General features: G+C 34.3%; 1 long non-coding RNA gene and 1 other non-coding gene across 2 annotated transcripts in view; both read right to left on the bottom strand.

Annotated features, from left to right (window-relative positions):
- Nucleotides 1-2265, bottom strand: part of LOC117064850 — a 79675-nt gene extending 77410 nt beyond the window's left edge. Inside the window, exon 1 of the long non-coding RNA XR_004429712.1 lies at nucleotides 2143-2265. This is a non-coding gene — a long non-coding RNA (uncharacterized LOC117064850). The remainder of the gene's footprint in view (nucleotides 1-2142) is intronic.
- A 14389-nt stretch (nucleotides 2266-16654) lies between these two features.
- LOC117066194 lies at nucleotides 16655-16756 on the bottom strand. The gene has a single exon (XR_004430185.1). It is a non-coding gene; the product is annotated as a U6 spliceosomal RNA (small nuclear RNA).
- Nucleotides 16757-18569: the final 1813 nt, after the last annotated feature.

Genomic DNA, 18569 nt, shown 5'->3' with positions numbered 1-18569 from the left:
CTCCAGGTAACCACCGTTCTGGTTTGATTTACCATCCATAGTCTTGCTTGTTTTAGAACATCATCCTAACTGAAAAATATAATACATCCTCTTTTCTGTCTGGTTTCTTCCAATCAGCATTATGTTTTAGAGATTCATTCATTTTGCATGTATTGGTAGTTTATTCCTTTATATTGCTGAGAATTATTTCGTTGAATTTTTTGGTCATTTGGTGTAGATGAACATTTTGGTTGTTCTTAGTTTCTAACTATTATGAGTAAAGCTGTTACAAATATTATTGTTCAAGTTTTATATATGTACATTTTTTTCCTCTTGGATTAATTCCTAGAATTGGAGTTGTGGATTCTAGGTTAGGTATATGTTTAACTTGTCAGAAAAATTAAAACTTATTTCCAAAGTAATTGTACCTTTTTGCAACCACACCAGCAATGTATGAAAGTTCAAGTTTTTCTTATTCAATCCAGCAGTTTGTATCCTCAGTTTTTAAAATTTTATCTATTTCAGTAAGAATGCAGTTTTACTTAATCTACATTAGTTTGTGATTGAATAATACTGACTGGTTTTTTGGGTTTATTCGCCATTTCCAAATTTTCATTTGTAAAGTACCTATTCAAGTTTGTTTTATAATTGGGTTGTTCGGGTTTTTGCTTGTATTTTTAAATTGTGTTGTTTGCAATTTTATTATTGACACACAAGGAAACACACACACACACACACACACACACACATACACACATGCAAACTTCTGTTCATCTAAAGACACAATGAAAATAGATGCTATATGTGCTATATGTATCAAAGGATATAACTCTGCCATGATGTTGACTGTGGTTCTTGCCTATTGGTTTGTGGACATAGAAGTGCCAAATGTCTAGTTGCTAATTGCCCCATAGGATTCCATATGACCCTTCCTGTATTACCAAGAGGCAGTATGCCCCCTTTAAAAAACAGAACTTTTATCCCTGCTGATTACAGAATTGTGGAAAGAGGACATACAAATTCTCAAAACGGACCACTGGAAGTGATGGTAAGCAGCAATATTCGTATTTCCACTCTTTGGTTCTTGAACCTATGTAATCTTCTGATAGAGGGCACCATTTTGTATAAAAAATGTTAATTCAATGTGCACACTATGTCTTGATGATGCCCAATCCTGGCAAGATAATGCCACTGAGCTGGTGTTTCAGTTCTGCATTTAACTGGCTGTTCCAATGCTCTAATAGAGCCCTATTTACCCAACAAATGGACTCTTTTGGTTTTTGTTGAATAAATAAGGACTCTATTAGAACACTGGTTTTTCCCAACACCCACTCTCAAACATCCTTTACTGTAAAATGTGTCCTCTGGTCTGTTATAAGGTCATAAAGTATCCCTTTTGGCAGATGTAATGCTTTGTGAGCCCTCAGACACTAGTGCTGATTGAGATCTTACAGGCATAAAATACAAACATACCCCTTCACTATATATCTATTCCTGTGGAAATAAACCATTAGACCTTCCCAGCTGAAAGGAATCCAATGTAGTCAACTTGAGAAGTATTCAGTTGGTCTGCTTGAGGAGCAGAACAAATTAATGTCATTTGTTTTTTGTTGCTGCTAAGTTTATTACGTAGAAGTGGAATCAACTGGGTCAGGATTGCTAAAAGGGAGTCCTTGCTATCATGCCCATACATAGCCTCCATCTCTGCTACTGTAGCCTCTTCATTTATGTGACTATCGTTCCACACTGGGGTTGCCAATGACAAAGTCTGGCTAACATCAACTAAGTACACTTATTTGTGTGTGTGTGTGTGTGTGTGTGTGTGTGTGATGTGTGGGACTCTACCATAGTGGACATGTTTTGGTAGAAATTTACCTGTAATACAAAAATCTTCACGCTTCATACCAACTCAAGTATGACCATGCACATCCTCCTACTGTAACCCTCCTTGTCCCAGATTTTCCGAATGCTTCTTTTCCAGTCCTCTCAACAACTGGCCAGGCCATTTACTTCTGTCAATTGGTCTGTATATATTCTAATTTGAGGCTATATTTCTTTTCACACAAAGTGAACAACCAAATACCCTGCCAGAAGCTCTGCCCTCTGGGACAATGTTCCTTCTCTACTGTTTTTCTAAGTTGCTTCTGCTCTACAACCACATACCATAAAATGGGCTGTTTCTCTTCCTTCAGCTAGTTGTACAAAGTTTCCAATGGATGGATGTGTCACAGAGAAAGAGCCACTGGTACAACTTTGGTGGATGACATGAATATCTGGAATACCTGCTCAGCTTGTAAGAAATCAAACATATATCTCAGTCCTGGGCCCAGTACAAACACATTCCTCCATATATCTCAGTCCTGGGCCCAGTACAAACATTCCTCCATTTGTCTCAACAGGATAGGGGATGGAGTGGGTCAGGGTGATTTTGGAAAAGGCAACATTCGAGTGGGAAAACAGGGATGTAAAGTTTTTACTTTGGGCTACAGTCCCAGACTTGAGGATAGGGGCCCTCGCCAGGGACCCTGCCCTTTTCTGCCCAGAACTTCTCTCCCTATTGTCCCTATCAGTTCATGTGGGTCCCAGTACATCTTCATGTATAATACTTGGTTTTCTCATTTTTGTTAAGTAACATTTTTTTGCCAGTCAGACTTGGGATTGTTAACTCACTTTTGTTTGTCTCCTTTTTCTAGATTATTTTTGTCCATACTTTCTGATTTATGCAAAAAAAAAGAAAGAAAGAAAATTAGAGTATTTCACTGAGGACAGCACTGACTACATCCAATTACTCCCAACATAGGTGCTTAAATCCTAAAATACTTTTGTTCAATATATTTAATACAGCACTTCTGTGTGTGAGAATCAAGAATGATGTCGTATATGGGTTTTGCCGGACATCTTGAGCAGAAGTTATAATATAAATGTAATATATCTCTTCTTTGTCAAAGCATCTTGTCCAACTATAATGTTTTGATTATGTACATAATACAATTCTATATTATTAACATATTAAAGATACTCATTGATAACATTACTCAATTTAAAAATATTTTAATCTTTTACTATATACCAGAAATTATCCCAGATATTTATATTCATTAAATAGTTAGCCTGGAAAATTCTATGAATTCTGTTGGGATTCTCAAAGTCTATGAAAGAGATGACATTTAAAGTTATATTATGGATTATAATAATTATGAATGATATAATATGTATCAATTTTATTTCAAAATAATACAGAAGTAGAAGTTAGTGGAGTATAGATTTTAAACGATTCACCACAAGTTGGTTAATTTTGAGCTTGGGTGATGGCTTTATAAGGGTTAATTATACTACTCTCCACTTTTTAAAGGGTTAAATATTTTCACTACAAAAATGTTTAGAAAATAAATATTAGATCTTCAGATGTCCTTAAAAGTGTTATAAGCAATCATGTAATTATGATATCCCCATAATTCCTTCATGACAGTTAAAGATACGCATTGTTTCCAACATTTAAACTCACCATTTATTGCTAAAGTCTTATAGCACATTTGTGCTATTTGAAGCACAATATTTAAAAATTGTTTCTAAATACAAATGTATTGGAAAGCTAACAACCCTAAGCAGAAGGCTCATGACAGAACAGGGCATTTCTATCAATTTCATTTATTGTTAATAACATACTCACAAATGGAGCGATGGTTTTAACTGAAGCTTAATTTGAGGAAAACACAGCAAATTTTGAAAACTTTTTTTCTTTTTTAGTGAGTTTCTTAATGTTAAATTTGAAAATACAAATGCACACATAATATTTTATTGTTGAAAATTAATATTTATCAGAAATATATTCCCCTCTTAAAAAAAAACCTGGAAAGATAATTAGAGAGAAAGAAAAAGGTATGTAAGGATACATGGGTACACTATCTCAAATGAATGTAGCTAGGACTAAATTCAGCTTACACTAATACTGAAAACATAATGTCATTTGATACTTTTGAATGCCTTTTGGCATGCAGTGCAAGGACCACAGCTGGGCTTTTAGCTTGTTGATTGATAAATTTAATGAAGCCATTCTCTTATATTGTTATTTGTCCTTTTTAAAAACAAAAGGAGTTTTCATGAATAGTTTGATTATCTTTTAAATGCTTTTCCCTCTTCTTCAAGCAATTATTTTCCAGGCAGTATCAATCAAGCAGAAAGAGAACATTTTTAAAGCATAGCCACTATTTTTCTAATAGCTTCACTTTGACCTAGAAAGAAAGCCTGGTATTTTATTCTCATTTTCTAAGATTCACTAACTTAATTTGAGGGAAAGCCAAACCACAATTAAAAAATTCCTGCCTTCTTTAAAACAGGCTGTTGCTTCCAGGGATGTTTAATGTGCCTGAAGTTGAATGCACTTTGAATCCATTGTGGAAACAGCTTGAGTTATTGAAGAAGGTTGTCTATCTTAGCTATTGTTCAGGTCTGTTCAGATCTGTTCCTCCAAACACTTAGTACACTCTGAAGGACAGAAAACCTAGCCTCTTTCATTTGATAGAATATATTTCTATCATATAATGTATGTCTATACGCTGGAAGAGAGAGTAACCCTTTATTTGTCTAATTAATCTCTACACCTTCTCCACAAAATGTCCTCCTTCTATGTAGAAGAGGAGGATACAGTCAATTTTATTTTATTTAATAATAACCTTAATCTATTTGCATTTTAGAAAATAATAAACAACAATAAGGCTTTGGATATTAAAATATCTCTTATCTCTAACTAGAGATAACATATGGCGTACTACATTTCTGGAGTCTGAACCACTTAGCCTAAAGGCAGTATATCCTCCCTCCATGCACCTTTTTTTTTTTTTTTTTTTGATAAGGAGCAGTCTGCCCTCTTTGATTTATAGTTCTCAGAAGGAAAGTAATATATTTCATGATTAGTTTTAGTCTCAAGTCATTTGCATATTGAATAAGAGATTCAGAAAAGACTAGGAGAAAATAACTACGTACTTTTATTTACATTTAATAATCAATATGATTTATGCATTCAACACATCTCGTAGCTCTTATTTTAAATGAATCTCATGAAAATATATTGACAAGATAGCCATTATTTTAGATCACATTTTTATGTTCTAAATTTAAAGGCAATTTAGAACCTTGTTTCCGTCTATGCCTCATTTCAAGGCCCTACTGTCTAGAAAAGTTAAGTAGATGAACATAGGTTTTAGTCTGACTTAAATGCAACCTCATCTTGTCTTGTTAGGGACCATTTCATGTACCTCTAATATTTGTGATGCCTAAATAAAACGACTGAGATACATTCGTGAGCCATCCAGAAGTGTAAGGGCTTTAACATCCTTCAGACTACCCTTGACTGATGAGAGCTGGGAGACAGGACAATGAATAAAATGCCTTTCCCTAAAGGAAGGAATACCTGATTTTTTTATCCTATCAAAGCCAGTGACCTACCAAAATACTGGTAGAATTCTAGCCTCAGTACCTCAGCTTGTTCCCTGGACAATATTCCCAAGTAAAGCTTCATCTCAGTCTCTGCCAAAACAGGCTTTTACTCTGGAGCTAGATTGCTTGAGTTCAAATCCTGGCTCTATCTCATAATATAAGTTACCTTGAAGAGATATTAACATCTCTGTGCCACTATTTTCTTATATGTAAAATAGAGGTTGTTAGACCTACCAATAACAGTGTTATAAGAATTAAAATATATAACATATGTAAATTACTTAGGATATTTTTTAGCCTACAGTGAGCACTATATAAGCATGTGATTTTATTTTACCTGTTACATGTTATCTAATCAAAAAATAACTTTATATTTTAGAAATATCTATGGTCACACAAATTGCTTATGGCAAAGGTGATTTTTATGATTTTTTTCACTTAGTATAAATGCTACTCCATGTATTTTTCAGGCTCACTAACTTTCATAAAACAACTTTTTCTTAAAATTTATTTTGATGCTGAAATAATTTACTCAGATCTAAAGCATTTTGTACAAAACACCTTTTTCTTTTTGCAATACCTCAGAAAATGTAAGTAAAAGCTCCTAATTTGGACTAATTACACAAGTTAGTTGTCAACACGGACTAAGTTTACTACATAACCCAAGTTTTAGAGTTTATTCTCTAGCCTTGGAATTATAACTTGTCAAGATTGATTGTGTGTATATATGTATGTGTATGTTTTGTGTAAATATATATTATATATATGAAGAATATATATATATTATTATAGTGTATGAAGAAAATGGCAGGAAACATTAGAAGTTTAGGTGATAGGATACAGGCTGATGACATATTTATTCACTCATTATGTAGACTTCAAAATAATTTCATTTCCTACAACAAGACAGTATATCTCTTCCTGTTGAATTGGTGCTCATCCTTGTAATTTACTATGTCCTATAAAATCAAGCAGGATTGATGCTGTGTAAGATCAAAAGCTAGACCCAAGACTTTTCTACTCTCTCTGGAAACCCTGAGATTATCAAGTGAAACATATTGGTATGAATGAGAAAACATATGTAAACGAGCCATCTCAGGCAAGGTCACATAGACCAGTTAGCTCTGCCTGCCCCCATATATATACACATGCTGACCTTGGACACATAAGGCTACCCAAGATTAACCTAGTGTAGCCAATCTCTAAAGAAAGTTCTAGATAATGATACAGACAGGAGGCTGGGAAATAGTAGGCAGAAAAGGGTAGGATTCTCTGGCGCAACCCCACTCTTAAGCCTGGACCAATGGCCCAAAGTGAGGACATGCGTTCCCGTTTTCCCGCTCCAATGTTGCTTTTTGTCTGCCCTACCTGCCTTCTGTTCGCATAAAAACCCCAGGCTCCATGGGCAGAGTGGCAGAGAAGGAGAGAAGAGAAGCAACTGAATGTTGGAGAGAAGCAACTGGACTTCAGAGGGACAGCTTGAAGGTGGAACTTCAGAGAAGAGGTCAGCTTGGGACAGTCAAACTCCAGGTGGAACACCACCTTCCCACTCCACCCCTTTCCAGCTCCCCTTCCCACTTGGAGTCACTTCCACCACTGAATAAAATCCTCCAGATTCACCACCCTTCAATTTGTTCATGCAACCTGGTTCTCCCTGGATGCCAGACAAGAACTCAGACACCAAGAGGGCAGGCGCAAAAGGCTGTCACCCTGACCCTCCACTGAGCTGTTAAACACTTAAGCTGTCTGTGAACAGCAAAGCTAAAAGAACACACTGTAGCACACACCTTCTGGGGCTCTGGGGGTCACGGGTACTCCCTAGACACTGCCACAGGGCTGCATAAAATGCTATTCCTGCTTGTGCCCAGAAGTACTCGACCCAGACCCTGTACCCACTCATCTACGTGCCACCCCTCCCATGAGAGTTGACTGCTGTGGGCTAAGTAAATGAGCCAACTCCTTCTCCAGTCCCACAAAGGGGTCAATGGAACTCCCATTTCAATAACATGTAGGAATATGACTAATAATTAATGACTATTTTCTTCAAGCAATTTGCTAAATTTTGTAATATTTCAAATTTATTGAAGTATCATGTATGAAGAATAAAACCTACCCATTTTGGGTGTGGAGGACCATGCATTTGACAAGCCTATATAATAACCTAACCACTATCACAACGATTGTATAGACTATTTCCATCATGCTGAAGGATTTCCTTGTGTTCATTTGTAATCAAATCCCCAAACATCATCACTGCTTTAGATTCTGGCAGCTATTGATTTGACTTATGTCTCTATAATTTAGCCTTTCCTAAAATGTTTCATAAATGGAATCATACAGAATGTAGTCTTTTGAGTCTAAGTTCTCTTAGGATATTGCTTTTGCGTTTTATCCATGTCATAGTGTAAATAATAACTCATTCCTTTTTATTCTGAGTAGTATTCTATTATATGGATATACAATTATTTCTTTGTTCATTAAGTAGTTAGTGGACATTTAGAATGTCCCCCAGATTTGGTGGTTATGACTAAACATTAGTATACAGGCTCCTGTGTGAACATAACTTAATTTATTTTGCATGTTATATATTAATATACACATAGCTTTACAAAAAACTACCAAACTGTTTTCTAGATTGGCTATACCATGTCACATTCCCAACAGCTATATATTCAAGTTCCAGTTGCTTTGCCTGCTTATAAGCATTTACTATTGTCATGTTTTTGTTTGTTTGTTGGACATTTGATGAGGTATGTTGTGATGTCTCACTGTGGTTTTAATTTGCATTTTCCTGGTGACTAATGATAGTGAGCATTGTTACTTGGGCTTGTTTTAAATCCATATCTCTTATGTAGTAAATTATTTTTACCCATTTTTAATTTTTCTTATTAGTATTTTTTTATATTTCATTATTATTTTGGTTACCATTATTTTATTAAGTGTGTTTTGCAAATATTTGCCCTGAAGCTATGGTTTGCCTTCTATTTTTAAACATTATTCTTTAAAAAGCAAAGACCTTTTGAGTCTTATCTAAAAAGTGACTGCCTTATCTCAGATCACAGAGATTTTTCTGTTACGTTTTCTTCTAGACAGAAGTTTTCAATTTTAGGTTTTACTTTAAGACTACTGTTTTCCATGCACATGGGATATGTGTTTCAGAACTATTTGTTGGGTAATTATACTTTCTCTGTTGAAACACATTGCCAACTTTATCAGATGTGATTTGTTCATATACAGGTTGGCTTATTTCTGTGTGTTTTATTCTGTTCAACTTACATGTGACACTTGTATTACCAGTGCCATATTATCTTGATGACTGTGGCTTCATAGAACATCTTAAAATCAGGTACTGAGTCTCCTAACTTTGTTTTTCATTTTAAAAATGATTTTGGAGACATTAGACCTTTTGCTTTTTCATATAAAGTTAAAATCAGCTTGTAGGCTTCTTCAAAGGCCATACAGGATTCTTTTAAACTGTGCACAATCTGCGGATCAATTTTAGAAGAATGTATGTCTTGACAATTTTGAGTCTTCTACTCAATGAATATGATATAATTCTCCATTACTTATATCTTCTTTAATAGTTCTCAAAAATGTATGTTTTTATTAAACAAACCATGTCCATGTTATTTAGATTTACTCCTAATTAATTAATGTTTTAGTGCAATTGCAAATAATATTTTTAACATTTCAATATCCAATTGTTTATTGCTAGTATATTTAAAGATAACAATTTTTATAGGTTAACCTTATTTTCTGTAACCTGTAAAACTCATTAATTTTAGTAAATTATTTGGAACTTTCTGTGTAAACAGTCATTGCCTCTAAGTAAAGACAGTTTTATTTCTTTATCACATATGTTTTCTTCCTTGTCTTATAGCACTGGCATGTATGCTGTAGGATGAGTTGTGAAAGTGGACATTTTTCTTTTGACTCTACTCATAAGAAAAAACAAATTAGTGTTTAACAATAGAATATGATGTTACCTGTAGTTCTTAATCAATATCCTTTATAAGATTGAAAACTTTAACTTTCGTTCATAGCTTGAGGAGAGATTTTGTCATAAATGTATATTGAATTTTGTCAAATGTTTTTCAGGCATGTATTAGATGAAAAGACAAAGTACTTTTCTTTTCTTTTTTAAACCATTGGTGTAGCTGGGCATAGTGGCTCACACATGATCCTAGCCACTGGGAAGGCTGAGATAGGAGAATCGCTTGAGGCCAGGAGATTGATACCAGCCTGGGCAATATAGAGAGAACTAGTCTATAAAAAAGTGTTTAAAAATTAGCCTGGTATGATAATGTATGCCTGTAGTCACAGGTGCTCAGGAGGCTGAGGGGAGAGGATTGCTTGAGCCCAGGAATTTGAGGCTGAGGTAAGAGGATTGCTTGAGCCCAGGAATTTGAGGCTGCATTGTACTATGCTTGCACCACTGCAATCTCACCTGAGTGACAGAATGAGACCCTTCCTCTTAAAATATTTAATAAATGAACTAAAACTTTTTGTACAAGTGAATTATATTGATTGATACTTGAAGGTTATATTAATCTTGCATTTCCAAAATAAACCTCACTTACTTATATTACCAATTTAAATATGCTGGATTAATTTGTCAGTCTTTTTAAAGGATTTTTATTTCTATATTTATGAGTGAAATTGGTCTGTAATTTTCTTTTCTTATAATATCACTGTCTAGTTTTGGTATCACTGTAATGCTGGCCAAATTAAAAGAGTTAGAAGGTACTCTGTCTTCTATTTTTCATAAGTTTTTTGTAGGATTGGTATTTTTCCCTTTAATATTGTGTAGAATTAATTGGTAAAGCCATTTGAATCAGTTTTTCTAGTTGAAAGTTTTAACTATTAATGCAATGTCTTCATAGATGTAGGAATATTTGGACTATTCCTTCCCGAGTAAGCATTGGTTATTTGTGTCTTTCAATATTTAGAAAAAATTTCTGTCATTAAGCTTATTGGCATAAACCACTAAGTTACAGAATACCCTTTTCTTTTCTTTTTTCTTTTTTTTTTTTTTTTTTTTTGAGACAGAGTCTCGCACTCTGGCCCAGGCTAGAGTGCAGTGGGGTGATCTCGGCTCACTGCAAGCTCCGCCTCCCGGGTTCACGTCTTTCTCCTGCCTCAGCTTCCAGGGTAGCTGGGACTACAGGCGCCCGCCACCGCGCCTGGCTAATTTTTTTGTATTTTTAGTTGAGACGGGATTTCACCGTGTTAGGCAAGATGGTCTTGATCTCCTGACCTCGTGATCCACCCGCCTTGGCTTCCCAAAGTGCTGGGATTACAGGCATGACAGAATACCCTTTTCTATGAGAACAGCTAACTGATACAGCCATTTGTTTATCTATCAATTTATCAATATATCTTTCAGTTGAAATAAAAAATAGAGGGGTATGCTTGCTATTTAGGAAGGTTAGGAAGGTATCACAGAAATGTGACCAGAGTCAAAAAACATAAATTGAAATTGTGCAGATGTGGAATAAGCATTGAGAGGCTCTCTAAACAATAATGACACATTTTATATTTTTATATGTTTATATATATTTATATATAAATGATTAGATTTATTGAAGTCTAGACATAATATAATAAATACATATGTTTACATAAAATGTCTAGACTTCTTGAACAAATCTAATGATTTTCCCCTGGCTTTTCCTTCTCTAGCTACACTGACCTCTTGGCCATTAATATCTCATGCTTCACATATTTCCACGTTGGAGTTTCCATACCCATTTATCCCTATCTAAAATCTCATTTAAAATAAACCTTAAACGTTAACTCTCCAGAGAAATCTTCCCTAGACATGCTGTCTAAAAGTATGTTTCACTATTTTTTTCCTGTCTTCTAACCCTTTCTAATTCTCTTATAGCATTATATGACATTGTACTATATATATTTATTTTATATTTATAATAAAATATGTATGTAACATATTGAAGAGTAGGTGTAGTAGTAATTAAAGTGAATCATTAATAGTTGGAACATTTGAACATTATCAGGCAGAAGTTAATTTATATAACAATACATGTTTTAAATACATGCTTCTGACACAGGATCCTTTCCGTGCTGTTTCAACAGCTGGAAGTCTCCACAGCTGTTGGAAGCACTGGCTGGGCTTTCCTGGAGCCCCCTGGTCTCACTCTGTCCACTCAGTCCAGCAGGCTGGGCGCAAGTCTTGCCACCAGCCTGGATCCGGCACCCACCGCAGATCTGCATTCAGCCCGGGGCTGATCTGGGTGTACTGCGACCACCTTCCGCCTTGGGTACTAGTGCCAGGATGAGAAGAACATGGTGGCACCTGTAAACCTAGAGAAACCAGCAACCGCGGAGCCTCCAAGAGGGTGTCACAGCTTCTGCTGGGGGAGTCTCGAGGTCTGAATACCACAGTTTTCTCTCTCATTCCTGTCACTTGCAGCTTTGCGAATGGGAGGGGTGTGTTATATAACTCGTTTGTTCCTGCAGCCCACGGCTTGGTGAACAGGGGCATATTAAAGCTCTGGCTCAGGGAGTCCCAAGGTCCGGGCCTCCAAAATGGTCACAGCTCTTCACTCCCTAGTCCAGCGAACAGGAGCATGCCACAGCTCTTTTCATTCATGCTGCCCACAACTCGGCAAGCTGGCCTGGAGAGTGTTAAGGCCCTCCAAGAAGAATGAAGTATGCAGACATCCAAGAGTGAGCAAGGCAGAGAAGAATATTGAGTTATAGAAAAGCTCTTGACAACAAGAAGGGACCCCAAGTGGGTAGTCGTCTGTGTGACAGGGGACTGAAAGCGGGTAGTCGTCTGTGTGGCTGAGTCCAGAGGTTTTTATAGGTTTGGAATGAAGAGGCATGGACTGTGGGTAGCCTTGGAAAACGCAACGTTCAATTAGTTAAAAAGCATCATTCAGAAAGAACCAATTGGGAAAGAGTAGGCAAACAGGAATAAAAGTTCTCATTCTGATCATGGACTCTATCCAGAACTGGCAGCTCTGTTTTCAGGTTTTAAATTATCTTTGGTTTGAAGGTCGGGTTTCACTGGGGACCTGCCCTTGTCTGCCTAGGAATTTGTCTGTCTCCTGCCACTATCACTCATATACTATCTTGCAATCTTCCTTTAGTATATATACTCCACAAAAGGAGGGACTTTATTTTTGTTCACTGCTTTGTTTTGCTTTCAGCTTTATCTCTAGCAGCTAGAACAGAACTTGATACATATAGGCACTCAATACATTTTACTGAACAAATATGTAAAAGATACGGCAATCATCTTAGGAGCTGTAAATTTTTTCTTAGAATTATAAAATCTGGCTTTGATCCTCTTACTACTAATATTGAGCACATTACATAATCTTTTCTGATATTTTATTTTCTAATTCTAAAATTTAAATTTTTATTTTTTTAATGTAAATTAACTTCTGCCTGGTATGTTCAAATGTTCTAACTATCAATGATTCACTTTTATTACTAATAAAACTATTGTTCAATATGTTACATACTTCTACATTTATTACACTAATTTAAATTTTACTTTTTGTACATTTTGTACATTTACTTGGACATAGTGACTGGAGGGGAATTAGTTATATTTTTAATTAGCTACATCAGTTCAGTGGGTCAAATTCTTTCTCCTCACATCATCATTAATGAAGAGATCTCAGACATTTTACTGGGCTCTGATACTTTTTCTGATCCTCTCCCTCTTCCCACCCGTTACCCTCAAGTAGGCCTCAGTGTCTGTTGTTCTCCTCTTTGTGTCCATGTGTTCTCCTCATTTAGCTCGTACTTACCAGTGAGAACATGCAATATTTGGATTTCTGTTTCTGCATTAGTTTGCTAAGGATAATGGCCTCCAGCTCCATCCACGTGAAAACTGGTGAGATTGTCCAGGCATTTAACTTGGTGTGTGTGTGTGTGTGTATTTTTTTCCAACTGTCAAAACTTGACTGTCCATATAACATTTCTTCTCGTATGGCCCATATTTCCCATTTCCACATGTCATCATCCTTTATGCCTGCTCAAGAATCATAAGCTTTCTTTTATCCCATACTGGAGCCCTTCCCTCTAAGCTTCCTCTTTGGACTCAGAAATCTTTAAGCCTCTGACTCTACAATTGCTTTTCTTTAGGTTATAGAGAGGGATAGGAGAACTTTATGCTGAAAAAACTGGACCAGGAATGGACATCCATCATGGTTATAAGGAGGTAGACACAGAGAGGTAACTTACATTGTCTCCTGCCTTGACATCAGGTAAAACTAATAGCATATATATATATATATACACGCATATATATATATATATACACACACATATATATACACATATATATATACACATATATATGTGTGTGTGTGTGTGTGTTTGTGTGTGTGTATATATGTATCTTTTACTTTGATATTAGAAATGTCGATATTCACATACTCTGTTTTTTTAAAAAACTTTTATATTAGGTTCAGGGATAGGTGTGTTGGTTTGTTCTATAGGTACACTCAAGTCACAAGTGTTTGCTATACAGATTGTTTTGTCACCCAGGTACTAAACCTAGTACTCAATAGTTACTTTTTTCTGATCCTCTCCCTCTTCCCACCCGTTACCCTCAGGTAGGCCTCAGTGTCTGTTGTTCTCCTCTTTGTGTCCATGTGTTCTCCTCATTTAGCTCCTACTTATCAGTGAGAACATGCAATATTTGGATTTCTGTTTCTGCATTAGTTGGCTAAGGATAATGGCCTCCAGCTCCATCCATGTTCCTGCAAAGGACATCATCTCATTCTTTTTTATGGCTGCATAGATAATATGCTTTATGTATTTTATATTTGTAACTTTGTCAAGTAATATATTCTGTGTAGAATAAATTCTTGATAAGTTTTGATGATAATGATAAAAATGAAAATAAAATAGTTTACTTCTTAAGCTGATTGCTTGCTTTTTTATTTAGATAGGCTTAATGTTGTTCTTTCTTCTTATAATTCTAATTCCATTTTTTTCTTTTATATTTAACCTTTTACCATCCATTCATAACCTCCCTTCTTCTTATTCTCATCTCCACAGTTAAAGAAGTAGAATTTTAAAATTATATGTTTATGTGCATTTATTTAGATTAATAGCATCTTTAAAAATGCCTATTTCTCTTATCTCCGATTATCTTTCCAGAATTCATCCATGTAATGTGTTCACCATAGAAAGCACTTTGTGCACCTCTCTAGTTAGACCCACCCAGCACCCTTGAGGAGAGCAGAATCGTACTATTCTCATCTGACTGTTGACAAAGCAGGAAAGTTAAGAAATATATGTTCGTACAGACTGGGGTTGCAGAGATAGAATTCAGGCCTTCTGCCCTACTTTTCAGTGGTAACCCTATTACATCAAGGAGTTCTTCTTGAATTATACTGCAAAGTTTCCCAGTATTACATTGTCAGGAGCTGTGTAAAAGAAGTTAGTCACTACAGAGCACATACGTTAGGGTTTTGTATGAAACTTATATAAAATTCTACAAAAAGGCAGAACTATAGTTTGCATACTGGTAGATCACTGGGCGTGCCTAACTGCAGAAGTTGGATCAGGGATTGGCTGGAAGGGGCATAGGGGACTTTTTGAAGTGATAGTTGTGTTCTAAACTTTGACTGTTGTAATAGGTCGACTTTCCTCAAAAACACTGGGCCACACACTTAAAATGAATAAAAACATTTGTATGTTTACTATAGCTCAATAGATAAATATTTTCAGGAGGCTGTTACCTCTGTATCAAGAATATAAATATAGGATATTGTTTAATATTTTCAATTTATTGTCCACTGTGGTTAATCAATTAACATTTTCTTTTCTTTCTCTTTAGATTCCCAGGTAACTGGGTTACGGCTGAGTAGGTGGTTATAAGTGCAGAGCCATGTGTTTTTCTCCCATCTGACCTGATGCACTAATCACTAGGGTACTGTTGTGTTATATGGAACATGCAATGAGGTCACATTTCCCTCTGGTAGAAAGTAAATAGCAAATAGACTTAGAAAAAATAGCTGGCATTTGATGTCTAATCCTTAAGATTAGTTTATTACATAAGAAAAAAAAAAAGGCCAAATATATGTATTTCATCACAAAAGAATTTGACAAAAACTTTTGGTTGACAAATTTCTGTATGTCTAGTTATATTCATTTGAAAATAGGAAAGCCAGGGTACGTGTGACAGTGGGTTGAAACAATGTGAAACAAAAAGGTTGTAAAAGAAGATAAATGAAGCATGCATAAGCTTAAGTTCTTTTTCATTGTTTCTCCTCAATCATATCCTTGTAAATAACTTGTAACAAACATTTTCTCTCATTGAATACTATTTGGTCTTTGAAATTATTGTTGGTACTACTTAAAAAATTCTTACAAAAATGTATTAGTATATAACAGAGAGAAAAATAACACAATGAATCTTTATGAATCCAATATTCAGTTTCAACACAGTGAATATATTTTGCTCTAAGTCTATATCTACTCTTCATCCCATACCCAACCCTAGGTATTTCTTTAGTCCAATGTAGATAACCTATTATTGCATTTATAGATCCTTCAGTATGTATCTCTAAGAAACTTTAAAAATAGTCACTTCAATATTTTTGTTATTCCTAAGGTAGATGGCTATGATTCTTTTAGTGTTATGAGAAACACAGTATTCACAATTCCTCCAATATCTCATAGTATTTTTAAATTAGAGTCAGTTTTTTTGAATCAGGAGAGTATACACATTGCAGTAAATTGGTATAGTTTTATTTTATTTTATTTTTTACAATTTATTCAATAAAGAAACTCATGGCATTGACTCTGTATAATCTGGCATGTTTAAGATTTTGCTTATTGTGACACTTAAGATGGTCTGCAGACCTCTTTATTTCCTGTGAAAAACTAGAGTGTTGATCTAATAATTTATGTCCTCCTTTTTAGTAAGAACACTTCATAGGAGGAGTTGTAAGCTTTCAGCTGTGTCACATCAATGGAAGATCATGTCTGGTTTTTATTCTCATTGTTATTACTGTGACTGATATAATAAGTTAGTAATTTTACTTTTTTAGTATCAATATAAACATAATGAAACCAATACCATTATTATTCCTGAAATTATGATTACTGAAAACATTTGAAGATGTTCTTGTCTAACACTTTTTTGCTTTCCACATTATTTTAAAAATTTTTAATATTTATATGTATTTAATTATGGCAAAATATATACTACATAAAATTTACCATTTTAATCATTTTAAGTGTACAGAAAAATATAAAACATTTCATAATTTGCATGTCCTCCTTGGTCAGGCATCATGCTAATCTCTGTATCATTCCAATTTTTGTATATGTGCTGCTAAAGCAACACCTTGCATTTCTTTTTGTCCTTAGGATGTATCTAAATTGTCTGTATTACAAAATTCCTGCATTGTAAAGTCTTATTTAATGATTCTTGATAGACTTTAAACATTTTTGTTGCAAATGTGTTTCACTATTTTATCATTTGTCATTGTTGATCATAATATTTATTTGTCACAGATATTTTTGACAAGTTACCTAACTAAAATTAACTTTTATTGCTTCTATATTGTGAGTCACAGGTAAGACTATTTTACCTACTTTTAGATCTATAGATGAATCCATACATATTTTCTTCTAATATTTGTACATACAGTAAGAAGATAATTTTGTTTTCTTCATATAACTATGCCATTATCCCAATACCACTTATTATAAAGTACATTTTTCATTCACCGATTTCTGATGCAACCTTTATGATATACTAAATTTATATTTGCAAATGTGTCCATTTCCAGATGTGCTATTCTGGCCCATTCATGGTGTAATATCTTACTGTCTTAATTATAGAGATACATAATACATTTCACATAGGACATGGCTAGCATACCCTTTTCACAATTTTTATAATCACCCTATTTTTTGCTTGTTTGTCTGTTCACATGGACTTTGTAATAAACTTTTCTAGCCCAAAATGGTGTTTATATTACAATTATATTACATTTACAAATTGAAATTTTTTATTAATATTCACATAAAAAATGTTTTATAGTTTCCTCTTTTGTGCGATTTTTATCAGGTTTTATAGTCAATGTTATATTCACCTCATTACAAGAATTTTTGAAGTTTTTTTCCCTTTATGCTTTAAAATTGTTGAAGTTGTACTAGGATTATCTTTAAAGTTCTTTAAAGTAATTCACTTGTGAAATCATTTTAAGCTTAAGTCAAATCATTTTACTGCAATATGTGTTGGTTTTGGATGCCTGGGAAAAGTTTTTCAGAGGCATGGTATTCCTTTTCAATAGGAAGATTTAATTCTTATTTTATTTCAGAAAAGTTTTATTAAATTGCAGTTTTTCATATTTATTCTTTGCTCTCGCTTTTGTTTTCATTTTTTCTTTTAATCCATATATTAGAACTATTTTCCCTATCTTTTTTTTCTTTCAGTTCCTCCCTCATTTATGTGTTTCTTTATTTTTGCTTGATTTTAATTTCAATTTTTCTATTTTCTACTATTTCCTTTACTGTATTATTTAGAATATGAATAAACGCTCATTATATATTTAGTTTTGTCTTAACTTTTGAAATTTATTTCTAAATCATTTCTGAACTCTCTCAGAGTTCAGAAGTTCCTTATTGACATAATTAAAATTTTTTTCTAGTTCTTATTCTTTTTTCATGAATTAATTTCATTGCTTATTTTGAAATATTAAGCTAGTCTTCCTGCCAAAAAATGTTAAGTGGGAAGGTCATGTTATTTTGGTATGTCTTTGCTGTTTGAAAATAGTTTATTTTGCTCATAATTTTATTTTTACCTGGATTGAGTTTGTATGGAATTCATCCACATCCTATTGTATTATAAATATTTACACGAGATGGATTTTTTTAAGTATTTTTCAAATTAAATTACCCAACATGGGAATGTGCCAGGATAACTTTCATAGCTTTATGACTCCAGAGCTTTCTATAGTGAAGTATCAACAAGTTAGTTCAAGTGCTGAGAACCTTCTTGATTTCCCTCTTCTTCACTGAAATCAATATTTTCTGTCTCTCTTTCTATGTTTCTCTCTTGTTAGAATTTTTTTCTTGCTGAATTTGTGTTCTATTCCCAACAGTTTCTCTTTAGCATGGACTTTGCCCTTGAAGAAACCTACTTTGGCTGA

The sequence above is a fragment of the Trachypithecus francoisi genome, unplaced genomic scaffold, assembly GCF_009764315.1.
Source record: "Trachypithecus francoisi isolate TF-2019V2 unplaced genomic scaffold, Tfra_2.0 Lachesis_group2, whole genome shotgun sequence".
Lineage (NCBI taxonomy): Eukaryota > Metazoa > Chordata > Mammalia > Primates > Cercopithecidae > Trachypithecus > Trachypithecus francoisi.
This window is presented reverse-complemented; position numbering and strand designations above follow the sequence as displayed.